Below are 14,201 nucleotides of genomic sequence, written 5' to 3' on the forward strand. Positions count from 1 at the left end.
CTGGGCTCTGCCCAGGTAACAAAGCACACCCCACATAGAATTCTCTCAATCTTTCCGTCACTCTGCATAAATGAGGCACAAGAAATAGCAAGAAATTCGGTACTGCCAAAACAAAATCACCTAAACCAGAAGCACATATTAAATGTCTCCAACTTGATACTGTGCTAAATATTGCATAAAGAAGTGCAGTCACAGTCTGGTTATCTATACCAGTAAAGAGGAGCCATGGAAATTCAACATGGACAGATCATCCACTCAGCTGCTTTGGGGTCATGGTCCCTCTCTGCACAACATGGAAACTTAGCTGAAAAACAGAAAAGTAGCTCTAACTTAGCTAAGCAATGAAGGGTACATTCAGTCAATTCAGGAGCCCCCAACGGTCTCCACAATGTGGTTGCCATCCAAGGTGGAAATCTGGTCCCTAGTTGCATCTGGGCAACAAAGGGCTCCAATGTGAGTCAAGACGTGAAGAACTAAAATGGCACTGAAGTTAAAAAGCTGGGGAAAAAAATGCCTATGAAAAAGTCACCTAGGACTGGGCACAGTGGCTCAAACCTGTAATCAAAACTTTGGGAGGCTGAGGCAGGAGGATCACGAGGTCAGGAATTCGAGACCAGCCTAGTTAACATGGCAAAACCCCGTCTCCATGAAAAATACAAAAATTAGCCAGGCATGGTGGCAGGTGCCTGTAATCCCAGCTACTCCGGAGGCTGAGGCAGGAGAATCACTTCAACCCAGGAAGCAGAGGCTGCAGTGAGCCACGATTGTGCCACTGGACTCCAGCCTGGGCGACAGGTGTAAGACTCCGTCTCAAAAAAAAAAAAAAAAGAAAAAGTCATCTATTTTCTCACTAGACAATAGAGTTCTTCTGCCAACTAAGAATTTCAGTATTCTGAATCTACTAATTTTTGGAAATAAGGTCAACTAATCAATTTTTACAATATTCCTTTTGGCTCTAAGCAATGAATTTTGACTTTAAAGCCTTAAAACTGATTTAAAATACCTAAAAACTGCAAGGGCATCATCTTAAAGCAAAATAGCAAAAGAATAGTTTTTTTTTAATAATATAATATATTTATATTATATATAATTTTTACATATAATAGTTTTTTAAAAAATATAATATATTTAATTGGCTTAGTATTATAGATCTCCATAAAACCTTTTATTCAATATTAATCACTGAATCTTTTATTCGAAAATTTGTTGATTTTTAAATAATACTTAACAGTTCACTTTTTGCCAAATTCAGATTACATGTTATATTAAAATCCTAATTAAAGCAACTTGACTGAGAAGTAGAAAGTGAGGGGAGGGGACAGTACCCAATTTTTTAAATGAGCTTACTAATTCAATTGGTTTAATCATCAAAAATCCATATGTTTTGCATGTCAATGTAAAAGTGCTGCTCATTCCAGTCAAGGAAATAATGAAAATAAATAGTGACCTGAATAAAAGTTAACTGCATGCATGGTTAGACCCATGGTCTGGGCTTCTTTATTTTGGATACATTTTATTAAAATGGACTACCTCAGGTAAATGAAAGAACGACAGAAACACACATTTATTTAACAGTGTCCTTACAAGAACAGATTTTTGAATTGATAACCTCTTGTACTTATATGTGTGACCCATTTTACAAACTCAGCTTATTATTCTCAAGCAAATGGCTCACTTTCAGACTACCTGTCCAAGAAAAATGTTGCCCAGTTTTGCTCATCCAGAATTTTCTCATTTTCTCTATTGATCCTGCATGATCTCCACACCCACTGAAAAACTGGAGGGGGGAAAGAAAAAAAAGAAACAACACTGTGCAAAAAGAAAAGCCACAAAGTCACCACACACTGAAGGGAACCATTTCTGCCCGCATTACTTGCTCACCTTATCTTCTCTAGTCTTAGCTTCCTCACCTTAAAGAAATAGTATAAAATAACCTTTTAGCCCTAAAAATTCTGTACCTCTATAAGACCTCACAGCCACCTCTGAAAGCTATAAATCAGATAAACAAAAACTCACATACAAAAAGCATTTTCAATACAAATATACAACAGAATAAGAATTTAGCTCAGTGCAAACGAGCTCTGCAGGGAAGCAAGTAGAAGCTTACCAAGCAAGCAATAGCATCAATGTAATTGTTCAGTTGCTTTTAGTGGATTTAATTATAACTCTTTTAGAGCATGGTAACATGGCAAAATAGTAGGTACATCTAATTAGTTTAAAAAAAAAACTTAAAAATGATATTTTAAAATAATTTAAATAATATACATTATGAAACTTATATCATGTAATTCAGAATCAAATTAGAACTAGAATGAGTATAATACTTTATAGATGAAGATACTGAGACTCAGGCTGATTCAGAGCTCTTTCCATGCTATCTCTAATTTGCCTTTAATGCTACCTCCTATAATTTAAAATTAGTTTCTACATAGTAGAAATGAAAATTAAGTGGGGAGTGATTATGATCAAGCTTACAGCTCAATCTACCAGTTGAAAATGAGTAAGAGCGTGCATATCCATGTTTCCTTGACAAAGTAGGCTCTGCTTTACCATGCAATCCTGGGTTATAAGCTATAAGTACTGTGTATAATGGGAGAAAATATCTATGTCCAGATGAACAGAGAAGGCCCTCCAATGAAATGTCTTTTTTTTTTTTTTTTTGAAACAGAGTTTCGTGCTTGTTGCCCAAGCTGGAGTGCAATGGCATGATCTTGGCTCATCACAACCTCCGCCTCCCAGCTTCAAGTGATTCTCCTGCCTCAGCCTCAGTAGCTGGGATTACAGGTACCTGCCACCACACCTGGCTAATTTTGTATTTTTAGTAGAGATGGGGTTTCTCCAAGTTGGTCAGGCTGATCTCGAATTCTCAGGTGATCGGCCCGCCTCAGCCTCCCAAAGTGCTGGGATTACAGGTGTGAGCCACCACACCCAGCCTAAGGAAATATTTTTAAGTAAAGACCTAAAAGATTAATTAGAGATCATGAGTGGGAGAAAAGTACATTTTGAGCAGAGGCAACCAACCACATGTTCAAGGGTCCTTAGACGGGAAAAGAAAACTGTTTAAACACTACAAGTATGACTAGCATTGGAAAGATGTGATTAAAAAGGCAGGAAGGAGTCAGATCACAAAGGGACTTAAAGCCTTGTCAACATTTTGGGTTTTATTTTAAACCACTGAAATAAAGGAGGTCCTATCAGATTTGCATTTTGCATTGCATTTTGGCTACCATGTAAAGAAAAAAATGGGAGGGAAAACTCCAGGAAAAAAAAAAAATTAAAAATTTACACTATAGGCCAGGCGCGGCGGCTCATGCCTATAATCCCAGCACTTTGGGAGGTCAAGGTGGGCAGATCACTTGAGGTCAGGAGATCAAGACCAGCCTGGCCAACATGGTGAAACCCCGTCTCTACTAAAAAATAGCTGGGTGTGGTGGTGCATGCCTGTAATCCCAGCTACTTGGGAGGCTGAGGCAGGAGAATCACTTGAACCCAGGAGATGAAGGTTGTAGTGAGCCGAGGTCGCGCCTCTGCACTCTAGCCTGGGTGACAAAGCAAGATTCTGTCTCAAAAAAAAAAAAACAAATACACTATAATTTGGAAATGACTATTTTTCTTCTGCTAATATTCAAAACACATTCTGAGCCTCACAAAACAACATGTGGCAGTAAACAGCACAGTTAAGAACTTACACTAAGTTCAAATATTATGTTATTTAGCTAGTACAGTATTTTGGTTCATCAAATATTGAGGTGATAAACCAAAAATAACAACTTTTATGTAATTAAATTAGTTTTAAGGAATTTAGGGGTATTATGCACATTTACCAGAATCTTTATTAAAAGCTAGAAAAAAATTATCAATAAATTAATCACTACTGATGTAAGTCACCTGGGTAAATATTTCACAGTGCCTCATTTCAAATGTTTTACACACTTAACAAAAATTGTGCTATAGTGTTAAGTACTTAAGATGACAAGACACTACATAAAAATCAAATATTATGGTTACAATTATGTGACAACTCCACATCTCTTTGTCTCTCATAGACTATATAATTAAAAGTTAATTGAATACCTTTCCAAAGAATCTCTTTTTCTGCCAGTGTTAGATATAGAACTCTTAGAGTGAGAGAGCAAAAGAAAGTTCTTCCTAGTTACACATTGCCAAGGACAAAAGTCAGACTAATCAAAAGATTCCCACCAAGAACTCCGTGACATCAACTAACATTTCACTGATAAATTCCGCAAAAGAATATTCAGTGTATATAGCCTTGATCTTTGTGAAATGGCTCATCTGGCAGGGATCTTTCATTTGCCATTCAAAATGACTAATCTAAAGGATGCTGCAAACTATGCCATGAAGATTTTTCACTTCAAGTTAACAATGTAATTTTCTAAGCCAAAACCAACTGATAGTAAAAGACTATTTACACAGGTTTAGTCTCTGAATACTATTACTGTATAAAAGCACGTTGTAAAGGTAGATGATCTTTGAAATAATCTAAAAGAAAAAAGTTTGTTTAATTTACTAGTTAGGATGCTTATAAATACATGGCATAATAATTAGCTAGGAAAAAACGAAGCTAAAACTACTTTAAATGATAAATAATCATTAAAGAGTCTTCAGTCATAGGTTAAAATATTCTTCTCCCATAAATATTTATATAATTTCATCCCTACCATCCTAGTAAAGTATTATGCTCTAATAAGAACTATCCTAATCTTCACTCAGCAATATTTTCAGGCTATTATTATTCTCATTTCCTTGAATAATATCCATACTCCAGGGCCATTTTCTTTCTCATATTCAATATCATGCATGCTTGTATCAAGGTTCCTTTCTTCATATCCTGTCACAGTATCAATCACTGCCTCCTGTCCACTCAATCCACTTTTGATTTATCAGCCGCCGTCTTTCTGGACTCCATAACTCGACCCAAACCATTTTAACAAGACATTGACAAATAGCACCCAGAATCACTTCAACCTGTTCCACTTAGTAAACTAAGAAACAGTAACTGTGACATCTCTGCATAAGTATTCCATTCTATTCCCCAGACTGATGTATATTAATGAGAAGATGGTATTTGAAATGCTTCTTCCACATCAGCATCTAATATGATCAAATTAGGAAATGGGATGATTTATTAAATTTTGTAGAGCTGAAATATTTCTTTATATCGCTGTATGTGTGGTTTCAGAAAGTGAGCTGTTGCTTTCAATTTTTCTACTGAAGATATGCCTGCATTTCACAGACGAATTATTGTCTTTAAAAAGATTGCAAGAAGGCAAAATGTTATTAAGCAAATGCTCAGTAAAACAAACTAAATCGGTTTTAAAATTCCTAATTTAATGTAAATCTTGGTTGTTTCACTGAAATTCAGTTTGTGATCTTATTTAGTCATATTTGCATCGTACTGTCTTGCTGTAGGACAGTTTTAAATTTATAGCATTACCAAGCAGCTTCACTTCTTGACTTTCAAGATATGTCCTCAATAAAATAAATAATTGCTCTCTAAGCACATATTTTATTCTCATTTTCAGATACAAGACAAAATAAAGATCAATAGGTTAATAAAAGAATAAAATAAAAATAGAAAATCAACTGTATCATTTCTATAATTTTCATAATTAGATATTAAAATGGTTTCATTAAAGTGATCCCCAATTTAAAATTCAATAACTGTTTTATGCATAGTTTAAACTTTAAACAATAAATTAGTTTTTCATATTACATTTGGATATAAAAGGGACATTCAATACATTCACAATAAAAATGAGTTAGAATAAATGTAACATTCATATTTTCCTTAAAGAAATTCTCTTCTTACTTCATCTTCTATTTTCCAGATATCCGTTCATTCCAGAAGTCAAAGTCTACACTCATCTCAAAACTAGAGGATTTTCAAGAACAAAACTACATTTAAGTCTATTTCTAGGCTGATCCCAACATACTGGGCCTATATACTCAATCATTTTCTAATAGAGTTGCCAAAGATTTCTTCCTATTCATGGACAAATTGAAGGATTACCAATAAATGAATCCTGAAGGGGATCTGACTTTGTTCATTGATTAGAAAATAGCTGTAAAATTTAATAGTGCAATACAATAATTGCAATATTTGAGAAAAGGAAAAACTACAAAAACAAGGAAAGGATAACTCATCCAGTATAAAATTAATTGTGATTCTCAGATATTTACTACTTAGATGTTATGTGAATAGGGATCATGTGGTCACTGTCACAAGAAAGGAATAGCAATCTTGCAATTTTAAAGAGGCAAACCTAATTTTTAAGTTCAAAACACTCAGCATTTTTCAAGTTAAGAATAACATAAAGAGTACTACATTGTTAAAATGTAGTCCAATCTTTCTACCCAATAATTGAGAAAAGGGTACCAGAAAAATATCATCAGACATGCTGTCCTTTGCTCCCCAGAAAAAAGCATGGAGAAATGATAATTAAGCCTTTTTTAAAAGTCTGTTAAACCACTAAAATATGATAAAAGAGAAATAAATTCACAAGTATGTTCTAGTATGTAATACAAAGAAATAATAATTAAAATGATTTCTTGGCCGGGCAGGGTGGCACATACCTGTAACCCCTGCATTTCATGAGGCCAAGGCAGGGGGATCGCTTGAGCTCAGGAATTTGAGACCAGCCTGGGCAACATGGTGAAACCCCAACTCCACAAAAACTACAAAAATTAGCTGCGTGTGGTGATGTGCACCTGTAGTCCCAGCTACTCAGGAGGTTGAGATAGGAGGATCCCTTGAGTGAAGAAGGTAGAGACTACAGTGAGCCAAGATTGCACCACTGCACTCCAGCCCAGGTGACAGAGCAACACTCTGTCTCAAATGAATAAATAAAATAAAATAAAATAAAATGACTTCTTACGAAAACAATAGCATTTATGCTGGCCTTTACAACGTATAATGTATATTATTTTACTAGGTAAGTGCATTTTCTAAAATTATATTACTTTTTCAAATTAATAAATATCTGTTACTTGTTCTACTTCTAATACATTATTAACAAAAATTTTCCTAATTTTCTCTAATATATAATAATTGATCTCTTCCCTAACACCCTTTACACTTGTAGTCTACAGGTGTACAGTTTCAAGAAATCATCTGAGGCAACAATTACCTCATGTCATATTTGCAAAATGTCTTCAATTTGACATCTTGAATCAAAAGCAAAGTACACCACTATGAAAGAAAAAATATTCATGCAAAAGAACCCGGAGAGTAAACAGCAACAGGAAATATCTGTCTGGGAGTACCAAGTTCATGAGTATATCTGTCACTTCAAATCCCTCAATGCCACCCACACACAATGGGTGTTTTGGATATGGTACAAAATGAACACATCCACATTACTTCAATTCCACATTAGGCAATAAAACGAAAATCACGCTGACCAGGGGTCTTCAGCACACAGAAATGACTAATGAAGTCAGACAAAAAATCAAGAGATAAGTGACAACAAAAAAAGATGAAAATGTATTCAAAAATAAACCATAATCATCCCACTAAAGAAAAAGCTTTTAACAAAAACCAACAGTGATTGCTACTAAAAATTCCCAGCAAATAAGAAATATGGTGGTATTCTTCTTCAGTTGTATAAAAGGCAACCACAAGAAACTTACAGTTAACATATATTTAAAAACCAAAGACTGAATACTTTCCTCCTAAGATAGGAAAAAAGGCAAGTTTGCCCACACTCATCACTTTTCTTCAGCATAGTAGAACCTAGACACTGCAATGACCTGAGAAAACTACAGAAATAGCAAACAATTCTAACAAGATGTAAAACTCATTTTTCAGGTAATTAATTGTCTTCATGGAAAATCTTAAGCTATCTTGAAAATATCTTCTATGGCTAATAAGAGTAGAAAGGTTACAGGATACAAACTAAACATATAAAATATGTAAAATATAAAAGGTACAAAACATTACATGTACAAAATTACTCATATTTCTATATACACTAATCCAAAAACCCAAAATACTCCAAACTCTGAAACTTTCTGAGTGCCAAAATGATGTCATAAGTGGAAAACCCATATCTGATACCTTTGCTTTCTGATGGTTTAATGTACACAAACTTTGTCTCATACACAAAATAATTTAAAATACTGTTTAAAATTATTCAGGCTATATGTATAAGGTATATATGAAACAAATTTTGTGTTTAGATGTGGGTGTTATCCCTAAGATATCTCATTATGTATATGTAAATATTACAAAATCTGAAAAAATCCAAAATCCAAAACACTTTAGGTCCCGAGTATTTCAGATAAGGAATATTCAACCTGTACTCAACAAATAATTGGAAAATAAAATGTTAAAATAATTCCAAAAAATATGGAAATAAATTTAATAAAATATGTATGCTATAGACTGAATGTTTGTGTCCTCAAAAATTCATATGCTGAAACCCTACTGACCAATGTGATGGTATTTGAAGACGGGTCTGGTGGGAGGTAATTAGGTCATGAGAGTGGAGCCCTCGTGATAGGATTCATAGCCTTCTGAGAAGAGATAAGAGAAAATTTGCTTCCTCTCTATGCTCTCCAAAATGTAACATGGGACACAAGAAGAAGACAGCCATCTGTCAACCTAAAAGAGGGACCTCACCAGAACTAGACCATGCTGTCACCCTTATCTCTAACCTCCTCCCAGGCTCCAGAACTGTAAGAAATTTATGTCACACAATATCTTGTCACAGGTGCCCTGTCTGTGACAATGTGTAAAACCACTATAATGAAAACTACATAATACTGTTTGAGAAACTAAAGAAAAGCAAAATAAATGCAGAGATACATGTTCATAAATTGAAACATTCTATGATGTCAATACTCCTAGTCTACTGATTCGATAAACACCCAATCAAAATTCCAGCAAGCTTTTGACAAAATTGTCAAGTTGATTCTAAAATTTATATGAAATGTAAACAATAACATCTAACTTTAAGACTTACTATAGAACCAAAGTAATCAAAATCATGTAAGACTAGTATAAAAACAGACAAAGGAATGGAACCAAATAAACAATCCAGAAACAGAGTCACATTCATACAGTTAGTTGGTTTTCGACAGAGGTACCAAGACTACTCAGTAAGAAAACAGTGCTAGACCGGCCAGGCGTGGTGGCTCAGGTTTGTAATTCCAGCACTTTGGGAGGCCAAGGTGGGCGGATCACTTGAGGTCAGGAGTTCAAGACCAGCCTGGCCAACATGGTGAAAGCCCATCTCTCCTAAAATTACAAAAATTAGCTGGGCGTGGTGGTAGGCACCTGTAATGCCAGCTACTCAGGAGGCTGAGGCACAAGAATCGCTTGAACCCAGGAGACGGAGGTTGCAGTGAGCTGAGAATTGTGCCAATGCACTCTAACCTCAGCGACAGAGAGAGACTCGGTCGGAAGGAAGGAAGGAAGGAAGGAAGGAAGGAAGGAAGGAAGGAAGGAAGGAAGGAAGGGAGGAAGGAAGGAAGGAAAGAAGGAAGGAAGGAAATGGTGCTAGATCTCCATATGAAGAAAATAATTGAACCTAACCCTCTATCTCATACGATACACAAAAATTAATCTGAATCATCAGGCAAACCCCAAAGTAACTGCTGTAGAAGAAAACCACTGAGAGATGCTAAAGTTAGTAAGTGAAAGGTTGAGGAGAAGCACAGAATATTTATAGTTAGAAAATATCTCTTCCAAGATATCTATCAACTACAAAAGGAAAGATAGTAACTTCACAGGCGAAACCTGGCACCCTACATGATCAAGGTTAACACCACTAACTACATGATCAAGGTTAACACCACTATGACATAGCAGTATCACAGACCCCTTGATATGATGTAATAAGAAGTACATGATGTCATTTCTCTTGTATTCTTGCCAAAAAAGCATAGCTCACTCTAATCATGAGAAAACATCACACAAACTCAGGTTGAGGGGCAAACTACAAAATAAACGCCATTATTCCTCAAAAGTGCCAAAGTCATGAAAGACAAACATAGACTCATCTTTGGATGAAGAACTCTCATAGACTAGAGGAGACTAAGAAGAGATTAACAACTAAATGCAATGTAGAATCCTGGATTGGATCCTGGAGCAGAAAAAGAATGTTATGAGAAAACTGATAAGATTTATAGCCTAGTTACTAGAACTGTATCAATGTTAAAGTCTTGCTTTTGATTATTGTACCAGGTGAGGTGATATGAGGGGTATAAGGAAATTCTGTATTATTTTTTGCAGCTTTTCTGTTAGTCTAAAATTAGTTTAAAATAAAGGTTAGAAAAAGCCTGTAAGAAACAAAAAAAAGTTAACTTGAGAACGACGATGGCAAGATGGCAGAAAAGGATATCCCAGCCCTCATTCCCCGAGAAAGACACTGATAAAACAATAATATACAAACCAAAATACCTGTATAGAACTTCAAAAAACAGTTAAGAAGTTGCAGTACTCCAGGTGAGCTCAAAGCCAAGTACAGCCTCACTGAAATAAGTAAGAACCATTTTACTTTACCTGATTCTCTCTAAGGTCAGCAAACCTCAGTTCAGCTCATGGCTTTTGGGGTAACGGATTGGGGAAAATAGAAGCATGGAACGTAAGTCCAACATTCTGACTTTTCTGAGGGCCACCCAAGGGATGAGTTTCTGTCTTGCCTGGAGCACTAATGGAAACAGCATAGGTTAAATATCTGGGTGCCAACAAAAGCAAAAGAGAACAGAAACAGATGTTGTGGCACCAGAGGGCCAGCAGTACCAAAGACAGAGACTGGGATGACTCAGGACGATCGGGAAAAGTCATCCAACTTATTTCTTCATCAGAAGTGAGAGAGAAGAGTGAAGTACATGCTTCAAATATTCCAGCATTTTGGAGAGCTACCAGAGGGAATGGTATCTCTCACCTGCTAAAGAGTGCTGATGAGGAAGCTGGCGTACATTGAAAAAAGCTAATTGGTGAAGGACATTCCCCATAAGAAGCCAGTCCATAAAGACTAGGAAAGGCAGCTGTTTTTCAAAACTGCATAAAACTCAGCCAAAAAAAAAAAAAAAAAAAATCACAAGGCAGTCAAAGAAAGAAGGAAACCTAGCCCAATCAAAGGAACCAAATAAATTGCAAGAAACCAATCTCAAAGAAACTGAGATCTGTAAATTACCTGACAAATAAATGAAAATAGTTGTCTTAAAGCTCAATGATCAAAAAAAGAACACAGATGCACAACTAAACGAAGTCAAGAAAACAAAGTATAAACAAAAACAAGACTATCAATGAAGAGAAATTACATTAAAAAAAGCAAAAATGCTAATGCTGAAGAATACAATAACTGAATTGAAAAATTCACTAGAGAGGTTCAACAGCAAATGTAGTCAAGCAGAAGAACAAAATCAGAAAACACAAAGAAAGGTCAATTTAAAATTATTGAGTTAGGGAAGCAAAAGGAAAAAGAATAAAGAAAAGTGAAGGAAGCCTAAGGGACTATAAGACATCATTAAACAGACCAATATACATATTATGGGAGTTATAGAAGAAGATAGAGAAAAAAACAGGGAGTTTATTGTGGAGTTACAGAAGAAGAAACGGAAATGAACAGAGAGTTTATTTGAAGACATAATGGCCAAAAGTTTCCCAAATCTGAGAAAGCAAATAGGCACCTAAATTTAAGAAGTTCAAATGATTTCATCCTTTCACTTCAAGGGTGAAGTAAAAGAGGCCCACACAGACACATTATAATCAAATTAACAAAAGTTAAAGGCAAAGAGAGAATCTTGAAAGCAGCAAAAGTAAGTTGTCATATGCAAGGGAGCTTTCATAAGATTTCAGCAATTTCGCAGTGGAAACATTACAAGCCAGAAAGGAATCGAGTGATATATTCAAAGTGCTGAAAGAAAAAAAAAACCCGTCAATCAAGAATACTACATCCAGCAAAATTGTTCTATAAGAACAAGAGACAAATTAAATCTTTCCCAGATAAACAGAAGCTAAGGGAGTTCTTCACTACCAGACGTGCCTTACAAGAAATACTAAGAGGAGTCTTGCAAGTGGAAATGAAACGACACTAGGCAGCAACACAAAAGTACATGAAAACATAAAGCTCACTGGTAAAGGTAATTATATACACAAGTACGGAGTACGGTAACACTGTAATGGTGGTATGTAAAACATTTTTAATTCAGATATAGAATTGAAAATATGATAGCATAAAAAATAGCAGTAACTATAAACTATATTAATGGACACAACAAGATGTAAACTGTGATATCAATAACATAAAATAGAAGTGGAGAAATATACAATAGTATTTCTGTATACAATCAAAGGTTATTACCAACTTAAAATAGATAATGTTTTGTGTAAGCCTCATGGCAACCACAAAGAAAATACCTACAGAACATACACAAAATAAAATGAGAAAAAAAATCAAAGCATGTCAATACAAAAATCAACAAACAAAAAGGAAGGCAGTAGGAGACATGAGAGACAAAACAGCTATAAGGCAGAAAACAATTAACAAAATGGCAACAGTAAGTCCTTCTCCATCAGTAATTACCGTAAATGTAACTGGATTAAACTCTCCAAACAAAACACAGATTAGCTGAATGAATTTTTCAAAACACACAATCATACACACAAGATACAATTATAGTATATGCTGTTTACAAAAGATGTGCCTTAGATGTAAAGACACACATATACTGAAAAAGATGATCCATACAAATGGTACCAAAAAAGAGCAGAAGTGGCCATACTTATATAAGACAAAATAGACTTTAAGTCAAAGACTGTCACAAGAAAAAAGATAATTATATAACAATAAATGGGTCATTATTCTGGAATATATAACAATTATAAATATCTATATGCACCTAACACTAGAGCACCCAAATATATAAAGCAAACATTGCCAAAATGGAAGGGAGAAATATTTAGTAACATTGTAATAGTAGGATATTTCAATACTCCACTTTCAATAATGGATAGAAAAATAAGACATAAGGTAAGAGGACTTGAACACCACCACAGATGAATTAGACCTAACATACATACACAGAACACTTCACACAACCGTAGCAAAATATGCATTCTTCTCAAGTGTACATGTAACATTCTCCAGTATAGATTTCATGTTAGGCCACAAAACAACTCTTAATAAATTTAATAAGACCGAAACCATAGCAAGTATCTTTTTGAAACATAAAGAAATGAAACTAGACATCAACAGCAGCAGAAAAATCAGAAAATCCACAAATATGCAGAAATTAAACTACACACTCTTGAACAACCAAATACATCAAAGAAGAAATCATAAGAGAAATTAGAAAATATCTTTAGACAAATGAAAACACAAACATACATAGTAAAACTTAAGAGAAACAGCAAAAGCAATACTGAGGAAAGTTTTAGCATGAACACCTACATTTAGGAAAAAAAGAAAAGTCTCATATCAATCTAACTTTATACTTCAGCAAATAAATAAATAAAGAACAATTTAAACCAAAAATTATCTAAATAAAGAAAATAAAAATGATTGGAGAAAAAGTAAATAAAATAGAGAATAGAAAAGCAGAAAAACTTTAGAAAAAAAATCAACAAAACTAAGAGTTTTTTGAAAAACAACAACAAAATTAACAAGTACTTACTTGGATTAAGAAAAAATGAGGCCAGGCAAGGTAGATCATGCCTATAATGCCAGCACTTTGGGAGGATAAGGTGGGAGGATCAGTTCACACCAGGAGTTGGAGACTAGCCTGGGCAATATGGTAAGACTGACTTCTACAAAACGTATTTTAAAAAGTCAGCCAGGCCTAGTGGTGTATGCTTGTAGTTTTAGCCACTTAGGAGACTGAGGCGAGAAGATCATTGACCTCAGGAGTTTGAGGCTGCAGTGAGCTGACTGCACCAACACGCCCACGCCTGGGTGACAGCGTAACACCTCATTTCCAAAATAAAGAAAAAGAAAAATTGCCAGAAGCCTAAATTACCAAGAAGTCTACCTAAAATCAGAAATGAAATAGCAGACAATACAACTGATGCCACAAAAATCGAAAGGATTATAAACTACTAAGAATGCTAATAAACTGGATAACCTAGAAGAAGTGGATAAATTCCTAGAAACATACCACCTACCAAGACTAAATCATGAAGGAAGAGAAAATCTTAACAGACCTATAAACAATGAGATTGAATCAGTAAGCAA

The 14,201-nt window shown here is 34.9% G+C and overlaps 1 protein-coding gene across 1 annotated transcript in view; it reads right to left on the minus strand.

Moving 5' to 3' along the window:
• The window catches only part of RSRC1 (arginine and serine rich coiled-coil 1), a 413,404-nt gene that overhangs the window by 378,717 nt on the left and 20,486 nt on the right, over window positions 1-14,201 (minus strand). The gene's annotated exons all lie outside the window — the stretch shown is intronic.

Source organism: Chlorocebus sabaeus, chromosome 15 (assembly GCF_047675955.1).
Source record: "Chlorocebus sabaeus isolate Y175 chromosome 15, mChlSab1.0.hap1, whole genome shotgun sequence".
Classification (NCBI taxonomy): Eukaryota; Metazoa; Chordata; class Mammalia; order Primates; family Cercopithecidae; genus Chlorocebus; species Chlorocebus sabaeus.